This window comes from Chelonia mydas, chromosome 5, assembly GCF_015237465.2.
Source record: "Chelonia mydas isolate rCheMyd1 chromosome 5, rCheMyd1.pri.v2, whole genome shotgun sequence".
Lineage (NCBI taxonomy): Eukaryota > Metazoa > Chordata > Testudines > Cheloniidae > Chelonia > Chelonia mydas.
The window spans coordinates 53,622,910-53,642,773 of record NC_051245.2 but is presented as its reverse complement, the minus strand read 5'-3'; positions in this window follow the sequence as shown (position 1 = coordinate 53,642,773).

The window sequence follows — 19,864 nt, the reverse complement described above, 5'->3', positions numbered from 1 at the left end:
AACCTGAGTTTAAGGATCTGGTTTTTAGTGTACATGCAATCATCTCTCTCCCCACTATGGGTTGAGCCAGGAAAACAGCATGGTACTTCCCCACATTTGATAGAATTAATCTTTTAACTCAAGTGGCAGGGGATTAGGCTTTTGGTGCTAAGGGGAGGGATTTTGAAAGGATCCTAATTATTGACTCATAGATATTAAGGTCAGAAGGGACCATTATGCTCATCTAGTCTGACCTCCTGCACAATGCAGGCCACAGAATCTCACCCACCCACTCCTGCAATAAACCTCTAACCTATACCTGAGCTATTGAAGTCTTCAAATCATGGTTTAAAGACTTCGAGGTGCAGAGACTCCTCCAGCAAGTGACCCGTGCCCCATGCTGCAGAGGAAGGCGAAACCCCCCCAGGGCCTCTTCCAATCTGCCCTGGCGGAAAATTCCTTCCCAACCCCAAATATGGCAATCAGCTGAATTCTGAGCATGTGGGCAAGATTCACCAGCCAGATACCCAGGAAAGAATTCTCTGTAGTAACTCGGATCCCACCCCATCTAACATGCTATCACAGGCCATTGGGCCTATTTACCATGAATAGTTAGAGACCAATTAATTGCCAAAATCATGTTATCTCATCATACCATCTCCTTCATAAACTTATCGAGATTAATCTTGAAGCCAGATAGGTCTTTTGCCCCCACTGCTTCCCTTGGAAGGATGTTCCAGAACTTTGCTCCTCTGATGGTTAGAAACCTTCGTCTAATTTCAAGTCTAAATTTCCTGATGGCCAGTTTATATCCATTTGTTTTTGTGTCCACATTGGTACTGAGCTTAAATAATTCCTCTCCCTCTCTGGTATTTATCCCACTGATATATTTATAGAGAGCAATCGTATCTTCCCCTCAACCTTCTTTTGGTTAGGCTAAACAAGCCAACCTCCTTGAGTCTCCTTTCATTCCTCGGATCATCCTAGTAGTCCTTCTCTGTACCTGTTCCAGTTTCAATTCAACCTTCTTAAACATGGGAGACAAGAACTGCACACAGTATTTCAGATGAGGTCTCACCAGTGCCTTGTATAACGGTACTAACACTGCCTTATCTCTACTGGAAATACCTCGCCTGACGCATCCCAAGACTGCATTAGCTTTTTTCACAGCCATATCACATTGGCAGCTCATCATCTTGTGGTCAACCAATACTCCAAGGTCCTTTTCCTCCTCTGTTACTTCTAATTGATGTGTCCCCAGCTTATAACTAATATTCTTGTTATTAATCCCTAAATGCATGACCTTACACTTCTCACTATTAAATTTCATCCTATTACTATTACTCCAGTTTACAAGGTCATCCAGATCCTCCTGTATGATATCCCGGTCCTTCTCTAAATTGACAATACCTCCCAGCTTTGTATCATCCGCAAACTTTATTAGCACACTCCCACTTTTTGTGCCAAGGTAAGTAAAAAGATTAAATAAGATTGGTCCCAAAACCGATCCCTGAGGAACTCCACTAGTAACCTCCCTCCAACCTGACAGTTCACCTTTCAGTGTGACCCACTGTAGTCTCCCCTTTAACCAATTCCTTATCCACCTTTCAATTTTCATATTGATCCCCATCTTTTCCAATTTAACTAATAATTCCCCATCTGGCACGGTCTCAAACGCCTTACTGAAATCTAGGTAAATTTGATCCATTGCCTAAAAAATTGTCTAAAAAAATCTGTTACTTTCTCAAAGAAGATCAGGTTGGTTTGGCACGATCTACCTTTTTGTAAAACCATGTTGTATTTTGTCCCATTTACCATTGATCTCAATGTCCTAAACTACTTTCTCCTTCAATTTTTTTTCCAAGACCTTGCATACTACAGATGTCAAACTAACAGGCCTGTAGTTACTCGATCACTTTTTTATCCTTTCTTAAAAATAGGAACTATGTTAGCAATTCTCCAGTCATACGGTACAACCCCTGAGTTTACAGATTAATTAAAAGTTCTTGCTAATGGGTTTGCAATTTCATGTGCCAATTCCTTTAATATTCTTGGATGAAGATTGTCTGGGCCCCCCGATTTAGTCCCATTAAACTGTTCGAGTTTCACTTCTACCTGAGATATGGTAATATCTACCTCCATATCCTCATTCCCATTTGTCATGCTACCATTATCCCTAAGATTCTCTTTAGCCTCATTAAAGACTGAGGCAAAGTATTTGTTTAGATATTGGGCCATGCCTAGATTATCCTTGACCTCCACTCCATCCTCAGTGTTAAGCGGTCCCACTTCTTGTTTCTTTGTTTTCTTCTTATTTATATGGCTATAGAACCTTTTACTATTGGTTTTAATTCCCTTTGCAAGGTCCAACTCTACTTGACTTTTAGCCTTTCTCACTTTATCCCTACATGTTCCGACCCCAATAAGGTAGCTTTCCTTGCTTATCCCTCCCATCTTCCACTCTCTGTATGCTTTCAGCTTTTTCATAATCACCTCTCTGAGATGCTTGCTAATTCAGCTTGGTCTACAACTCCTGCCTATGAATTTCCCCCCCTTTCTTGGGATGCAGGCTTCTTATAGTCTTGAAGTAATCCCAGGCCTCCTCTGCCTTTAGATCCATAAGTTCTTCAGTCCAATCCACTTCCCTAACTAATTTCCCTAATTTTTGAAAGTCAGTCCTTTTGAAATCAAAATCCGTAGTCGCAGATTTATTTTTGTTTATCCTTCCGTTCAGTTTGAACGGAATTAGTTCATGATCACTTGAACCAAGGTTGTCTCCTACAACCATTTCTTCTATGAGGTCCTCACTACTCACCAAAACCAAATAAAAAATGGCATCCTCTCTTGTTGGTTCAGCAACTTTTTGATGAAGGAATCCATCAGCTATTGCATCTAGGAAAATCTGAGCCCTATTATTATTACTAGCACTTGTCCTCCAGTCTGTATCTGGGAAGTTAAAGTCTCCCATGATCACGCAGTTTCCATTAGTATTTACTTCATTAAAAACACTAAAGATGGCTCTGTCCATATCCAAATTAGATCCCGGCGGTCTATAGCACATCCCAAGCACTATCAAAGGGGAGGCTCTAGTAGTTTTCTTCCCCAATGTGATTTTTTGCCCAGACGGACTCTGTCTTATCCATTCCATCACTTCTTATTTCTTTACGTTCTACCTCATCATTGATCTACAGTGCTACTCCACCACCTTTACCTTTATTTCTGACTTTCGTAAACAGCACATACCCTTCAATACCTGTAGTCCAGTCATGACTACTATTCTACCAATCAATTTAAGAGCACAAGTTATTGGTCCATGACTGGGACATCTAGTTGCTACTTCAATATAAATAAATTCCATTTGAAGTCAATGGGATTTGTGTTTATAAGACACTTAGGCACCTTGAATATTCTGGTTCCACTTCATGCTAGTGACCACAACATCTGTAGGGAATTGGCCATGGTTTGTCATGCAAACCTTTTTCAAACTTGGTGTGAAGGTTTGGGGTCTCTCATTTTATACATATCAGATTGCCTGTTCCCAATTAAAATATTTACATTATGGTAAAATTAAGCTGTAAAATCATGTATGTCTTTGAAAGGTTCTAAAAGTAGAAGGGAAAATGGACAAAAGCATGCCAAAATACATTTCTGGTCTACTTATTTGATAACTTCTCTAGAGTAAGACTGTAGCCAAAAATTATGTTTATCTATGACCTCTTATTAAATGTTCTTTCCAGCATTAGCATTGAAAAATGAATTGCAAAGAGTATACTTTTTAATTTTTAAATAGCTGAAGTAGACTCAAAAGGTCACAGTTCCCTTTCAACCTCTAATTATTAAAATTTCATGTAATGCAATTAAAATGTGAGGTGTCAATGATCATAATAAAGGATGCAATGACCCAAATTAATTCCTGTTGTATCATAGAATCATAGAATATCAGGGTTGGAAGGGACCCCAGGAGGTCATCAAGTCCAACCCCCTGCTCAAAGCAGGACCAATCCCCAACTAAATCATTCCAGCCAGGGCTTTGTCAAGCCTACCTTAAAAACTTCTAAGGAAGGAGATTCCACCACCTCGCTAGGTAACACATTCCAGTGTTTCACCACCCTCCTAGTGAAAAAGTTTTTCCTAATATCCAACCTAAACCTCCCCCACTGCAATTTGAGACCATTACTCCTCATTCTGTCATCTGCTACCACTGATAACAGTCTAGATCCATCCTCTTTGGAATCCCCTTTCAGGTAGTTGAAAGCAGCTATCAAATCCCCCCTCATTCTTCTATTCCGCAGAATAAGAGAAGTTCCAGTAATTTTATAGATCTGAATGGCATTATAACAGGGATGATTTTGGACAACTGACTTTACTGACACAGTTTTTCATAGAATATCAGGATTTGAAGGGACCTCAGCAGGTCATCTAGTCCAACCTACTCCTCAAAGCAGGACCAATCCCCCAATTTTTGCCCCAGATCCCTAAATGGCCTCCTCAAGGATTGAACTCACAACCCTGGGTTTAGCAGACCAATGCTCAAACCACTGAGCTATCCCTCCCCCCTTAGACTTTTGTTCTAAGGGAATGTCCTGGTGTCCTCACGATGTTTTACAAAAGAATTATTTACCATGTTTGTTTAATATATTTAATTAACTTTATTACTCTTCCTGAGGAACAGCCTAGCTTCTCACATCGATTGCAACCTGTCTGTTTTCAGCCTGCTGCTTTTTAATTATTCAGCGAATATAGTTTATTCATGACAATACATACTCATCTTCAAATATGTCTGTACTCATTATTTTTGAATGGGAATCTGAGAAGAGAGTTTAAGATGGGAGAAGTGTATAGTGGTGTACAATGTAACTTCTACAAGGACTTAACAACTGAAAGACAAAATAATATCTGCCAGTTTGAGGGTCATCAGGATAGCTGCTACTTATTTATTAGAGAGGTTTCAGAATAGCAGCTGTGTTAGTCTCTATCCGCAAAAAGAAAAGGAGTACTTCTGGCACCTTAGACTAACAAATTTATTTGAACATAAGCTTTCGTGAGCTACAGCTCACTTCATCGGATGCATGTAGTGGAAAATACAGTAGGGGGATTTTATATACACAGAGAACATGAAACAATGGGTGTTACCATGCACACTGTAAGGAAAATGATCAGGTAAGGTGAGCTATTACCAGCAGGAGAGAGAGAAAAAAAAAAACCTTTTGTAGTGATAATCAAGGTGGGCCATTTCCAGCAGTTGACAAGAACATGTGAGGAACAGGAGAGGGGAAAAATAAACATGGGGAAATAGTTTTACTTTGTGTAATGACACATCCACTCCCAGTCTTTATCCAAGCCTAATTTAATGGTGTCCAGTTTGCAAACTGAAAGATAATGTGCAAAAATGATGTAAATTAGTTCTCCATGCTGCTTACTATACTTTGAGTATGGGAATCTAAATTGATTCAATTTAAATACCACATAGTCAGAGGTGTGAATGTAGGCTAAAGAAGGGAGTAGCCTGCCTTGACTAGCCCATTCTTCCATTATCCTATTAATTGATTCTTTTTTGCGATACTACTGTCTTCTAGCCCTTTGGCATGTTACATCTTAGACAACAACTTTCACTCCATTATACTCAAACTAGGTGTGCCAAATTAAGAGTTGGGTTGTGTGTGCATGCACACAAATTACACCTCAGGAAATGGCGTGGGATGCTAAGTAAAAGTGGAAGGAAGTCCAGGTAGTCTTTTCAACCTTTGTACTTCAACAGTCCATTATTTACCTTCATGCCTTCCTGCATGATATTTGTGGAAAGAAGAATATAATTATATTTAAAACTAGATTTTTTAAAAAATCCTAGTTCCTTCCTATATTTTACCGTTTTAGTTTCCCTATTTCATTTGTGAGTTTAAAAAAAAACAACAACAAAAACCCAACCACCTACATATCAAATGATCTGTCCATTCCTATTCAATTAGAGGACTCAAGCATGTGCTTAGTTCCCCTGGGCCTCAATGAGACTTAAGCACATAGTTAAGTGCTTTTATTAATAGAGGCAGACTGAAGCTCATGCTTAAATGCTGAACTGGAACTCCAGCCTTTTCGCCTCTCTAGTTCTTACATAGATGAGCAATAATTCTGTTTCAGCTGCTCAATTATAAATAAAAGTTATCTTTACATTGGTGGGATTGATCCTATTGTAACCCACACACTGCCTGGGTGTGGTGCTCTGTCCCATCTAGTGGCACTGAGACCACGTAGGGAGAGAGCAAATAGTGAGTTTGCTCTATAGCCTTAGCTAAGAGGCATATGGCTTTTAGCTCATTCAGTAGAGGCTCATGCATTTAGTTCCCTAGATCCCAGGTTCGATCCTGTCCGCCGATAGCCGGGGTCTGTTGGTGTTACACTCTCTCTCCTGGTTTGCATTATTTTTTAAATTTGGTATTATAACATGACTTCATATGTTAGCTTACTCTATTGTTTGAAAGGTCGGTGAAGGGCACCTTCTGTTCTAGTTCTGCTGTCTGATGTCACTTTTGTTAAACAACCACATACTGATCTTTGTTTCTTTTGATTGTTGATGTGTAGCAGTTAGTAATGCCTTGACTAGATAGAAAAACAGTGGGAAGAAACTCCAGAACAATGGAATTTTTTGCCTATTTTCATATGGAAGTGAAACAAGTCACTTTTTACATTAAATCTTATATTTGCAAAGTAGAAGAGAGAGTGAGTTGTCTTAACTAAGAGTGTTCAATGGTGAGTAGGTTTGTTTTTACATATTACTGGTTGATTTTATAGGTATTCCTTGTTTTGTATTCCTATCTTTGTACATTTTGTTATTCTTATGAAGTCTATAAACTGAAAAGGATGATGACTTTATGCTTATCGTATTCTTTCTTCTTCCATTTTTAATTGTCTTCAGTATTAATAAAATTAACAAACTTTTGCCTCTGCCTCCTGGTAATATAACTGTCTAATCTTGGGAAATCAGCTTGTTTTCTCTTACAAAAGTTTATGAACCAATGTTATATTTGAAATGGGGCGGGGGGAATGGAAACTTTGAGAGTTGTGGTAATGAGATCTAAAGGCGGAAAGGTACCATTTGACCCTAATGTATATTACATTACACACATGCACACCAACATTAAAAGAACACTGTTAAGGTTGCAAAGTCAAACACTCAACCTTTAATGTAACCTTTCAAGTTGCCATATGAAAGAAGCAGTACATTTGCTCTGCACAAACAGAATGCCCGAAGCGCGCACACACTCAGCTGCTATATATCTCACAAACGTCCCAAGTAAGATGTGCAAGAGAATTCATCCTATCATCTTGAACTCTGGGGGAAGGGGATAAAAAACCCCTAATAAGAAGAAACTGCACCTTCTTTGGGCTGTTTGAGCTCCGACGGGCCAGAGATGCTAAACTGAAGCCAGAGATCCCTGGGGATGCCTCCTGGGGATGCCCAGAAAGACACTTTGAATTGACAGACCACTACAACTTTCACTCTTAGAATTCAGATGGGGTAACTCATTGGTGTGTATATGTTTTCTTGCTGTAAATAACTTAGTCCTTTTTCCTAGTTAATAAACCTTTAGATAGTTTATTACAGGATTGGCTACAGGTGTTGTCTTGGGCGTAAAGATCTAGGGTACCAATTGATCTTGGGTAAGTGACTGATCTCTTGGGACTGGAAGCAACCTGAGTGTGGTTTGATTTTTGGTATCAGTGACCATTTATCACTATGTTCAGTTTGTCTAGGTGGCAAGATATATTGGGGAATCTAAGGGGACTATCTGTGACTTCATGGTAAGATTGGTACAGTGATCCAGGAGTGCTGTTCCAACTGAAGTTGTTAGTTTCAGTCTTCTTTACATTTTGGGATGCTTTCAGCTGGTCTCTTGATATTTCTCAGTGCCCATCAGTGATTTCTATTTCCATATCCTTAAACCATTTCACTTGTGTTTTTAGATAATGTGAAACTCATAAAACTTTAGCCAATAAATATAGATTGTAGTGCAAACTGAACATATTTAAAGGGTTCCAAAATATATATCCAATTCTCCTTGGGAATAAGGACCAGTGGACAAAAGAATGGTAGTAGAGGAAGTTTCCAATGTTCTTGACTTTGGTGTGTTTGGGGGGAAATGGAAGATTAACAACAGTTCTGAAGTCTGAAATTCTCAAACTTTCTTGAGAACTAAATTAATTTTAACATATTGAAAGTAATCTGTTTTTTTTTTAATACGAAGTCATCTGCCACAACTTGTAACTACTCTATCTGAAAAATCAAAGGTTGTTAGTGTCTGTGTTTGTAGTATCAATAATAAAAACATAAGAACTGCCATGCTGGGTCAGACCAAAGGTCCATCTAGGCCAGTGTCTTGTCTTCCAATGCCAGGTGCCCCAGAGAGAATGAACAAAACAGGTAGTCATCAAGGGATCCATCCTGGTTGCCCATTCCCAGCTTCTGGCAAACAGAGGCTAGGGACACCATCCCTGCCCATCCTGGCTAATAGCTACTGATGGACCTATTCTTCATGAATTTATCTAGTTCTTTTTTGAACCATTCTGGTCAGGATGTCTTTACTATATCCCTACTGCTATATTCTTATTATTCAAGCATGGAATTACAATCCATAGAGATCCTATGGTACAGTTTGGTTCATTTAAGATTTTTACTTCACTTGATTCTATGGTTCCTTTCACATATAGTGCCACTCCCCCACCAGCACGACCTGTTCTGTCCTTCTGATATATTTTGTACCCTGGTATTACTGTGTCCCATTGATTAGCCTCATTCCACCAAGTTTCTCTGATGCCTATTATATTAACATCCTCATTTAATATGAGGCGCTCTAGTTCACCCATCTTATTATTTAGACTTCTAGCATTGGTATATAAGGACTTTAAAACTTGTCACTTTTTAGGTGCCTGCCATTCTATGATGTAATTGAATGGGACCTATTTTTCATTTGACTGTTTCTCATCAGATCCTACCTGTATTTTATCATCTTCCATCATTTCCTCCTTATAAGAACATAGGGAATCTTTATTTATACATCCTCCCCTAAGGGATGTCTGAACCTTATGCTCCTCTGCAACCTGTTGGCTTTCCCCCAGCCCTTAGTTTAAAAACTGCTCTACGACCTTTGTGATTTTAAGCACCATCAATCTGGTTCCATTTTGGTTTAGTCAGTGGCTGGCAACCTGAGGCCTGCAGGCCGCACGCGGCCCATCAGGGTAATCCATTGGCGGGCAGCAAGACAGTTTGTTTACATTGACCATCTGCAGACACGGCCGCCTGCAGCTCCCAGTGGCCATGGTTCACCTTTCCCACCCAATGGGAGCTGCAGGAAGCAGCACAGGCCACAGTGATATGCTGATCACCACTTCCCGCAGCTCCCATTGGCTGGGAAAGGAGAACCGTGGCCACTGACAGCTGCAGGCAGCCGTGCCTGCGGATGATCAAAGTAAACAAACTGTTTTGCAGCCTGCCAGCGGATTACCCTGATGGGCCACAGGTTGTCCACCACTGGTTTAGGTGGATCCAGTCCTCTCTGTATAGGCTCCCCCTTTTCCAAAAGTTTCCCCAGTTCCTAATAAATCTAAACCCTTCCTCCCTACACCATCGTCTCATCCATACTATATAGTATAAATAGAGCTAACAATTTTTCATATTTACTTTCTGAGAGGAAAAAAATGGAGAACACGTCTTGGTATGTTTACTAGATGTGGTAAAACTTGGTTTTCAATCCTGATAGGCAGTGCTATGTTCTGATCTCTGTCCCTCATTGTCAATTCTTGGTGCCACTCCCTTGTGTGAAATTTAATGCAGAGCACCACAAAGTTGACAGTTCAGTATATTGGTAATTTAATTTCTCTAGTCTTTTAACAGTAACCTTTTATTTAAATCAGAATCTTTGAAATGCAAGTGCCATAACCTAATATAGTACCACTAGTATTGCTTCAGAATTTAAATAGATTTAAAATAATCAGAAATGCTGACAAAGCACTTATGGGTGGTGTGTGTGTGTGTGTGTGTGTGTGTGTAGGAAAGTTTCAGCTGGAATGGTTCAGCAGTTTTCAAAAACAAGATTGTTTTGATACTTTAAAAAAAAAGACAGAACATTTTTAACCATTTCACAGAGAAACTGCAGCATCTCTGTATTTTGAAACAGATACTGGAAATCTGGCAGGGGGACTGACCTCGTGTAGATGTTCCTTTGCTATCTCTATGAAAATCTTGCCAAGTTACAAGCTTCTGAAAAATCATTCACAGATGCTTTTTAGAGACTTGTTTAGAGTTTTGGCAGTTAAATTCTCCAAAGAGTCCATCTGCACTGAGCATGCTTCATCTCCACACAACTCCTACTTGCCAACTGTACTGCAGATGCACATGCCCACAGAACAACTGAGCATTCTCCATCTAGTGGCTAAGTAGGACCCTCCTTCAGTTGCTACTCCCAATTTATGGTGGTTGCTGAAGCACTGGGCACTGGAACTGAAAGCAAGGAGAATATCTTCTGCTCTCAATGCCCCATTATCCTTCTCTCCCCTCCCCACCTCACTCCCAGCTGAAGCCTAGGTAATGAGGAGGAGAAGGAACAGCCTGATTTAGGGTGAGAGGTAAAGACAGCCAGGAGCCAAATGGAGATCTGCCTCATCTGTTGCAGGAGTTGAAAGGTATGTAGGGAATGAGACAGGATTGCAGGAGGCGAAAGATGGTAAAGCAACTGAATGCCACCTGAGGGAACTGGATTCTATCCCTGGCTCTGCAACTGAGTTCCTATGTGATGATGGACAAGTCACTTAAAGTTCTCAGGGGTGGCTACTAACTCATTTTCTGGGTGCCCAGTGGAAATGCTTGGAGCCATACTTACAAAAGTGCTAAGCACTCACAACTATAACTGAGGCCAGTTCTAATACTTTTTTTTTTTTAATCAGGCACTGGGTTTCTCAAGCTACTCTCCCAAAATTAGTAGACACTTTTGACAACTTTGGCGTTAATGTACCTAATTTCCCCATCCTTAAAGTGGGGATGATAATATCTCATTACATGACATGGGTGTTGTGAATACATAAAATACATAAATACACAATGTTTGTAGTATCTGAATGCCTCACAATGACAGCACCTTTGACATTTACATGGGGAAATTAATAATTGTGTTTTCAGAGCAGGATTTGAATAGTGTGCAGTAAATAAGGCATGCAGTCAGATATTGAACAGCTATAGGTTAATTGAGTGCCATCCATCCTGTGCACTCAATGTGGGAGGAGTCCTGGGGTGGGGGGCAAAGGAGAAATTGTGTGGTCATGTACTTAGATGGAATCATAATGAATACACACAAACGTGAATAAACATTGCACAGGTAACCTTAATTGTGGCATTTCCTAGCTTGTGTGTGTGTGTACTTTTAAATGTAGGCTTGGTGTATTTTTTTGTATATTACAGTGGCTGCATTGTGTCAACATAGTTACGTTTGCATTCAGTTTTACACTTTAACTCATGCTTTAAGATCTTTGTTTTATGCAAAAAATATAGCATATCTGCTGCAATTTTTAGCATATAATATCTGATCTAAGCTTCAATTTCCTAAAGAGTTTCAAGACTCAAGTTCTATTAATTTTCAAAAAATTGTCCCTGAAGTTCATATTTTGAGTCTCATGATTTTTGGACACCCTCTAGCTTAAGAATTATAAACTGATGCAAGGCAAACATTTCTACATAATGAAAGTTGGGGTCTCTGCAGCTATCTAATTTAATTAATTAATTTATTAATTAACAAAAAGACAAATTAGGGTTTTCCAACACAACATGATTAGCCAAGGGAGACTGTGGTTGATAGTGATTATCTTCTAAGGAACAATAGATGTTGAGCTGTCCAGGAGATCAGGGACATTGTTCATCCAGTTGAGGAGCACATTTGAATCAGATGAATAATTTCATCCATAGAAACCAGGATCTTTGCCACAGCACCTGTTATTTTGTGAAGACCAGTTTCTATGTGGAACTGTACACCTGAACTGGTTGAATAGTTTGACTACCTTGATCCTCTGTGATCTCCCTTCCCCAGCCATAAGTGACATTCCACAACTGTGCAGAATGGATAGTAGGAGAAAGGCTGGATGTTTATAGTTGTGGAGAGTATGGGGGAGGCTGGTCTGGAAGGCTGGCATCCCTTCTGAGGCAGATTTAAAGTGGTATGTTCTCTGTGGGGTGAAGTGTGCATCTCTGGATAGAGGAGTAAAAGGTTTGTCATGCTAGATGCCTTCAATTTTCATTTCATGGCCTTTGTGTTAGTTTCTCAATACATAAACATATCGTACTTAATACACAGTGTAGTGTTTTTGTACCATTATATCTAGTGTGAGAGTGTGTGAGAGAGATCCTGGAGTTATCTCCAATCTGATAAAGATTTTTTGATCCTTTCTGATTTTTTTCCCCAACTCCCAAAGTTCTATTTGAGTCCTCAGTGCTCTTTTTGGGGGGACTTTAAATAGCTACATAACTTCAGCTGGTTTAATAGTCTTTAGTTTTGTCAGGAAACTTAAATAGAATTTTTAAGGAAATGTATAGTACTTACCATTAATGCCACTGAAGTCAAGAATCTATCACCTCTGCGCCACCTGCAACTTGAAAGTTGTGGGGTCTTTGTATGGGCAGCAGAAAGGAGATGTGATTCCTTTAACGGGTCCCTCCATCCTCCTGGAATTGGAAGCAGACTCAGTGGAAGGCTTTCCCTAAAGAAGTTGTGGAACAGGGAATGGGACTCCTAATCTCTGGTACGGAGAGGACACAACCCCCATTCCCCATGGTTATTCAAGAAGAGGGTGATGGGATCCCTGCTGGGAGCCCTCATATAGCTGGAAACAAGTGAGGAAGGAATCCTAGACTGCACGGTATGAGCGATTGCCAGATATTTTCTAGATGAGTTAATAAAGTTGTGGCCTAATTACACCACATCCCTTGCATTTTGTTTGTCTTCCTGCTTCTCCAGGACAATTATCAATGATTTCATACAGCTATAAACATTATTCTTGGGCTGAGTGTGGGCCTCAGCCTAGAAACAGACCAAGGAATAAGCCCCTACAGTAAGAACTTTGCTACAGTATTGGTGAATGTTTGGGTGCGCATCAACAAGTGCACCAACAGCCTAATCAGATAATTGCACATGCATACAAATATGTACTTATGCACACATCTATCTTCCCAAATGTCCATTTGGGTGAGCTAATGGCAGCATCCATCGGCCCTTTCTTTGAAGAAGCTGACTTCAGTTTTCTGATCCATATTCTAATTTATATTAATCTCTTTAGCTGATTTTAAAGATATAGGCCAGTAATAAAAACAAAAATCTTAGTTATAAATCTTGTTACACTTCTCTAATGTACATTAGATTCTCTTGTTGAGATAATCTTCTGCATCACAAGGGGTACATGTAGCTATGTCAGTGAAAGAAGATGGCATTTAATTTTGTTTGCTAGCTCTTTAAATACAATGAATATAAATATATTCTTGCCAACTGATGGACAGAATTGTGAGGAAGTAGTAGTGATTTTGTGTTTCAGTTCAAGATGTGTATTTATTTTAATTCTCTAGGCTTTGTGGAAAAATATATAAAAATGCAATCCCAAATGCCAACAAACTTCAATAGGGCTGACAATGTGGCCATAAAAGTCTAGTACATCACATAATATAAGTGAGTCTTCCATAGTATACTCCTCTTAGGAGTCCCACAGCTTGAAATTTTTTCATTCAAAAATGTATTTGCCTTGGAGAAATGACGAATACAGGCAGAAAAAAACATTTGCCATCAAAATTGACTGAGTTTCAAGAAGTAACTAATTAAGCTCTGTTAATGTGAGCTTGCAAGGCTTTTATTTTTGTTTTCTTGCTTAGTTTTTATTAAACAAGTTTTTTGTCTGGTAAAATTTTCCATCTTGTGAAAGCTCTGACCTTGGCATAGATGTATTCTCCTGTGAAACATTATGATGATGTCATCCAACAACAATATCTCTCAATGTCAGAGTTATATGTGTTGCATTAAATAAACACTGACTAGGATTTTCTTTTAAGACTGAGATATAAACCAATTAAAGAAAGAACTGAGATGTAAGGCTTCCATGACATCAATTACTTGGGCCTTTGTTGTCCTAGATATTATACCAGCCATGGAGCTGTAAATATAATTGCCCACTGCTTTTAGATTAATGTTGCTTTAGCATAACTAACTATATGATACTGTTGAAACAAATATTTTATTATGTGAACTCTGTTATAGGAATAGACAAGGCAGCTAGGCTATGATTTTCAAAACTGCATGTCTAAAATTAGACTTCTAAGTCCATATATAGGATGCGTAAATAAGATATCTGTTTTTCAAAGTGTTTGGTACTCAGCAATTCAGTTACACTCAAGTGTGTAAAGTTAGATTGTAAACTCTTTAGGTCAAGGACAATTTTTTTTTTCTGTATTTGCACACTGCCCAGTACCATGGGATCCTAGTTCTTGACTAGGGCTCTAAGTTGCTACTGCAATACAAATCATAAATAGAGCTGGTCAGAAAACAAAAGTTCTGTTCCTTGGGAAATTCTGACACTCCAAAACTTGTTTTTGTTTTGAATTGGAACAAAAATCCAAAAGTTCAAAACTTCTTTCCCTACAAAAATTCTGAAATTTCAATTTGGAAACAACATCAAAATGTTTTGCTTTGGTCATGTTGACTCATTTCATTTTGACAGTGTCAAAACATTTTGTTACCATAAAGTAAAAATATTTCATTTCAACTTTATTTTGATTCATTTTTTCACCTTTTAATATAATATCAAAATAAAAGTGGAAACAAAATGGATTGAAATAACATTGAAATGAAATGTTTTAACCTTATGGAAACAAAACATTTTGAAGCTTTCAAAACAAAATGACAGTCAAACACAGAAAACTTGTGTTGAAATCAGCATGTTCCATTTAAAAGTTTTGATTGCGCCACAACTGCATTTTCTAGATGGAAAAATGTTCCATGACTTTTTGATCAGCTTTTATAATAAAATGCTTTATTGAATCTAGATCTGTATCATGAACACTTCTGAATGTGACTCTACCTGTGTAGTAAAAATTCTGTTAAACTTCATTGTAAACAGAATGGTCACGAGCACAGCTGTTTCACTGGAGAATAATTTTAAAAAGCCTCACTTCTGCGTATCTTCTGAGTAGAGCTACAAACTTTCCTGCCAATTTTTTTTTCTGAAAAAAGAGCAGTTTCAGTGGCATCAAAATGTCTCAAATTTATTTCGAAGTTTCACTCAACTGTTTGTTTTGATTATTTCAGGGTAGGTTGTTTTTTTGTTTGTTTGTTTTTTTATGTTTAACTTTCACTCTTTTGAAATAATGTTTTGGTGTTTTTTTGGTTTCACCCAACATTTCTAAATTTCCTTATTTGTTGATTTTTTTAAAATAAAATGGTCAAACCTGAAACAAGACATATCAATTTTGTCAAAATGAAAGGGCTTATTTTTTTAAACACAGAACAGATCTTCACTAAAAGTTTTGAAAATGTTTGATTTTTATCCAACTTGAAACATATTTTTTCTTTTTTAAATTTCCAGTGAGCCAAGAGATTATTTGTCTAGTTCTGCTCCTGAGTTTTTTGTCATCTGTAAAAAATTCATCTCAAATTACCCTTTTTTTAACACCAAAAAGTCTTTAATACCAATCCTAGAGCTGGCTGGAAATTTTCCAATGGAACAGTTTTCCATCAGAAAATGTCAATGTGTTAAAAGCAAAATGTTTATCTCAAACGTGTCAACTTTGAGGAAATTAAATTTCGGAAAAGATCTGATATGAAGTGTTTAATAATGTGCAATTGTTCCATTTCAACTTTTTCAGAATGGAACAATTTAATTTTTTAAAACTTTTTTGTTTTAATGTTTACTTTATTTCATGTTTAAGAAAATGTCAAAATTGGAATGAAAGTTTGACCTGAGATGAATCTTTGCCAGTATTTCTTCTCTCAAGAAACTTAAAACTTAGTTTTCGTTTAATTTTGGAAGGGAGGTCAGGAACTGAGCTTGTTGAATTTCCCACAAAATGGAGAATATAGTTCTTCCATCTGTTACAAGAACACATCCCAGAGTCCCCACAAATAAATTGTGTACTGGTGTTGAGGTCTACGTGTGGGGAGTGAAATCTTATTCCTTAGTCTGTGGAGTTTGATACTAAACTAGGAAGAGTGGTAGATACGGTGGCAGGTAGGGATAGGATACAGAGGGACCTAGACAAATTGGAGGATTGGGCCAAAAGAAATCTGATGAGGTTCAAGAAGGATAAGTGCAGGGTCCTGCACTTAGGACGGAAGAATCCAATGCACCGCTACAGACTAGGGACCGAATGGCTAGGCAGCAGTTCTGCGGAAAAGGACCTAGGGGTGACAGTGGACAAGAAGCTGAATATGAGTCAACAGTGTGCCCTTGTTGCCAAAAAGGCCAATGGCATTTTGGGATGTATAAGTAGGGGCATTGCCAGCAGATCGAGGGATGTGATCGTTCCCCTCTATTCGACATTGGTGAGGCCTCATCTGGAGTACTGTGTCCAGTTTTGGGCCCCACACTACAAGAAGGATGTGGAAAAATTGGAGAGAGTCCAGCGAAGGGCAACAAATATTATTAGGGGTCTGGAACACATGACGTATGAGGAGAGGCTGAGGGAACTGGGATTGTTTAGTCTGCAGAAGAGAAGAATGAGGCGGGATTTGCTAGCTGCTTTCAACTACCTGAGAGGTGATTCCAAAGAGGATGGATCTAGACTATTCTCAGTGGTAGAAGATGACAGGACAAGGAGTAATGGTCTCAAGTTGCAGTGAGGGAGGTTTAGGTTGGTTATTAGGAAAAACTTTTTCACTAGGAGGGTGGTGAAACACTGGAATGCGTTACCTAGGGAGGTGGTAGAATCTCCTTCCTTAGAGGTTTTTAAGGTCAGGCTTGACAAAGCCCTGGCTGGGATGATTTAATTGGGGATTGGTCCTGCTTTGAGCAGGGGGTTGGACTAGATGACCTCCTGAGGTCCCTTCCAACCCTGATATTCTATGATTCTATGAGTTGATTTGCAGTGCTATAGGATCCTCAAGGCAACATCTGCTAACCCCATCCCACTAATTTCCCCTCCCCCCATACACAGATTGGCTAACCGATCTGTTGGCTACTGCCTGTAACTTACAAAATTCCAACATATTAGGAAGAAAAGATCACCTCTTACCCTTACCTTCCCAAGAGCTGCAGTGCATAACACACTAGTTCTGAAGAACAGTGTGTTCTTCCTACATCCTGTCCCTCCCCTTCACAGGTATGCTGTGTTGAGTGCCTTACGTGTCTCATTGTTGTCTTGAGGCTGCAGCAACCCCTATCTGACTGAAAAGTACCAAGAAGTTTAGCATTATTGTTTCTATGTATTAATTTATTGTATTAGGAAACAGACCTTGTGAGCTAGAAAGTCTAAAACTGTTCAGTAGCTTACAATGACTATTGTATAGCTATTGAAAAGAATGAGGGATGTGCAAATAATGTTGTTTCACATGAAACATGTTGCCCAATTCACTCTGTCAGAGGTCAAGTGACTACAGGCTCATAACTGATATATTTTGAAAACTGTTGCTATAATGAAAAAATACTGTAGGCCTTAAATGGCAGTAAAGCTTAATGTTGCAAAATATGGCTGTGTGAAATGCAATGTAATTGGTGACTAGCTTTTATTTGTCCAGTCTCCTGTTTTCTTTCCCACTAGGAACTAATTTTGTTTAGTAAGCTCAAGTTGGAATGCAAATGTTGATTAAAGGCATATTCAAACCCTGCAGTCACTGGAAAACTGCTGCAGTGCTTGCAGATTGCAGCTTGGCTACTGCGGGTACCCTTTGTATTAGCAGCTACTTTTCCTGAGGGCTGCCTATAATGAAGTCATTGACCTGTAAATTACAACTAAAATGCTCAAGCTGGTCTTGCAGATGAATGCCTTTGGTTATAGTCCACAGTACACAGAGTTCAATTTCTATTTAAAGCGAAAAGTTTAGGATTTTTTTTTTTTAAAGTCTGACGTTAGACAGCAAAAGTGTTAAAAACATTTTTGGTTTTAGGTTTAAATGTTATCTCGGGCTTAAACAAATGCAAAGAAATATGTATGCAGTGGTTGTCTGATGGTTCAGAACTGATCAGGGTATAAAAGCAGGAAAATATAACCAAGTATACTTCCAAAATTGCAGTTCTACCTTTCTTGCTATTTATTAATAAGCTGATGCTGATAATGATGATCCATCAGTGATCATGATGGGAAAAGTTTTAGTACGATGAAAACTGAAACCAAATTTCTCAAAAAGGTTCCACATAACAGCTGGTCAGAAAACATTGAAAGCAAACTGTTTCATGGAGATGTATCACTTTTGCTGTTTTCATTGGGGAGAGTGGAAAGAGACACTCTTTCTGACACTGTTACCTGGTGATTACGTGTTAGGGATGTGGGGGACAATTCAAGTCCCTGCTGTCACTTATTCAGAGCAGAGTTTTTCCTTCCCAGATCACAACTGAGGGCTTGTCTACACTTGAAATGCTACTATGCCGCCTGTAGTTCTTCAGTGTAGACACGGAAGGTTCTCCCATCAGAGTAAGTAATCCACCTCCCTGACAGGTGGGTAGATAGGTCCAGGGAAGAATTCTTCAGTCTACACTGGAGTTAGGTTGGTTTAACTGTGTAGCTCAAGGGTGTGGATTTTTCACACCCCTGAGCAACATAGCTGGGTTGACTTAACTATTTAGTGTTGACCTGGCCTAGGTCACTCTCAGCAGAGATTTGTTCCTGGATCTCTCAGATTCCTGCTTGCTCCCTGCTCCCTTATACACAAACACCTTCCCAAATCAAAAAGAACTCTGGTTTTGATCCCAAAACAGAAATTTTTATACAGGTCCTTTTTTTTGCAAAAATGTTCAAAAAGTTTTGGTTTTGTTGCAATGCATAACTAAACTAAATCTCAAACTTCAAAGTTGCCACCAAATGGAATCATTATCCTTCTGTCAGCCATTGGTCCACATATAGTGTTTTTCAGGTCCTCCCATTAAACTTCTGTGACTGATTACCTTTACCTTTTTGTATTAGACTACACTGCTCCAGCCAGACTACTGTGATTAGGAGAGCTATAACTCATCAGCACGTGAGTGGAATTCAGCAGTTCTCAAACTGATTCATAAAAAGCAATGTCAGTTTTACTAACAGTAAACATGTAACATTTAGGTGAAGACAATCTCTTTTTTAAAAAAGAGAGAGAGAAAGCCCTGCCAAAATAAGACACAAGCTCAAACAATGACTCATTGAAGTTATAGCAGTGAATAAATTTTCGTTACAGGATGGTAAACCCAGGGTTACTTCTCTTTGTTTTTCTTAGGTTGGTGAAGCACCAGGAAAACACATTAACCTTGCTGATTTTCTAAGACTTGTTAAGCAAATTTTGGGGAAAAAAGATTATATTTGTATCTTCCCTCCCCCCCTCCATTTAATAGTTTCAGAAGTAAGAAAAACTATAGAAAACTTTTGTGATCATTTGGAGAATGTATATATAATTTTCTACTTCTGTTCTGAGATTATGAACTCTCTGTATGTTTAAACCCTGAGGATTATTTCTGCTGTATTCTTGCCATATACTCCCTGTGCTATGGAGACAGGGAGGGGCACTGGAGTGTCTGTATCTGAATTGGATGGTAATTTAAAGGCCTTCAACACCAAAATATCATAGAATCTTACAAATGTAGGGCTGGAAAGGGCCTTGAGAAGTCATCAAGTCCAGGACTCTGGTGCTGATGCAGGACCAAGTAAACCTAGACCACCCCTGAGAAGTGTTTGTCCAATCTGTTCTAT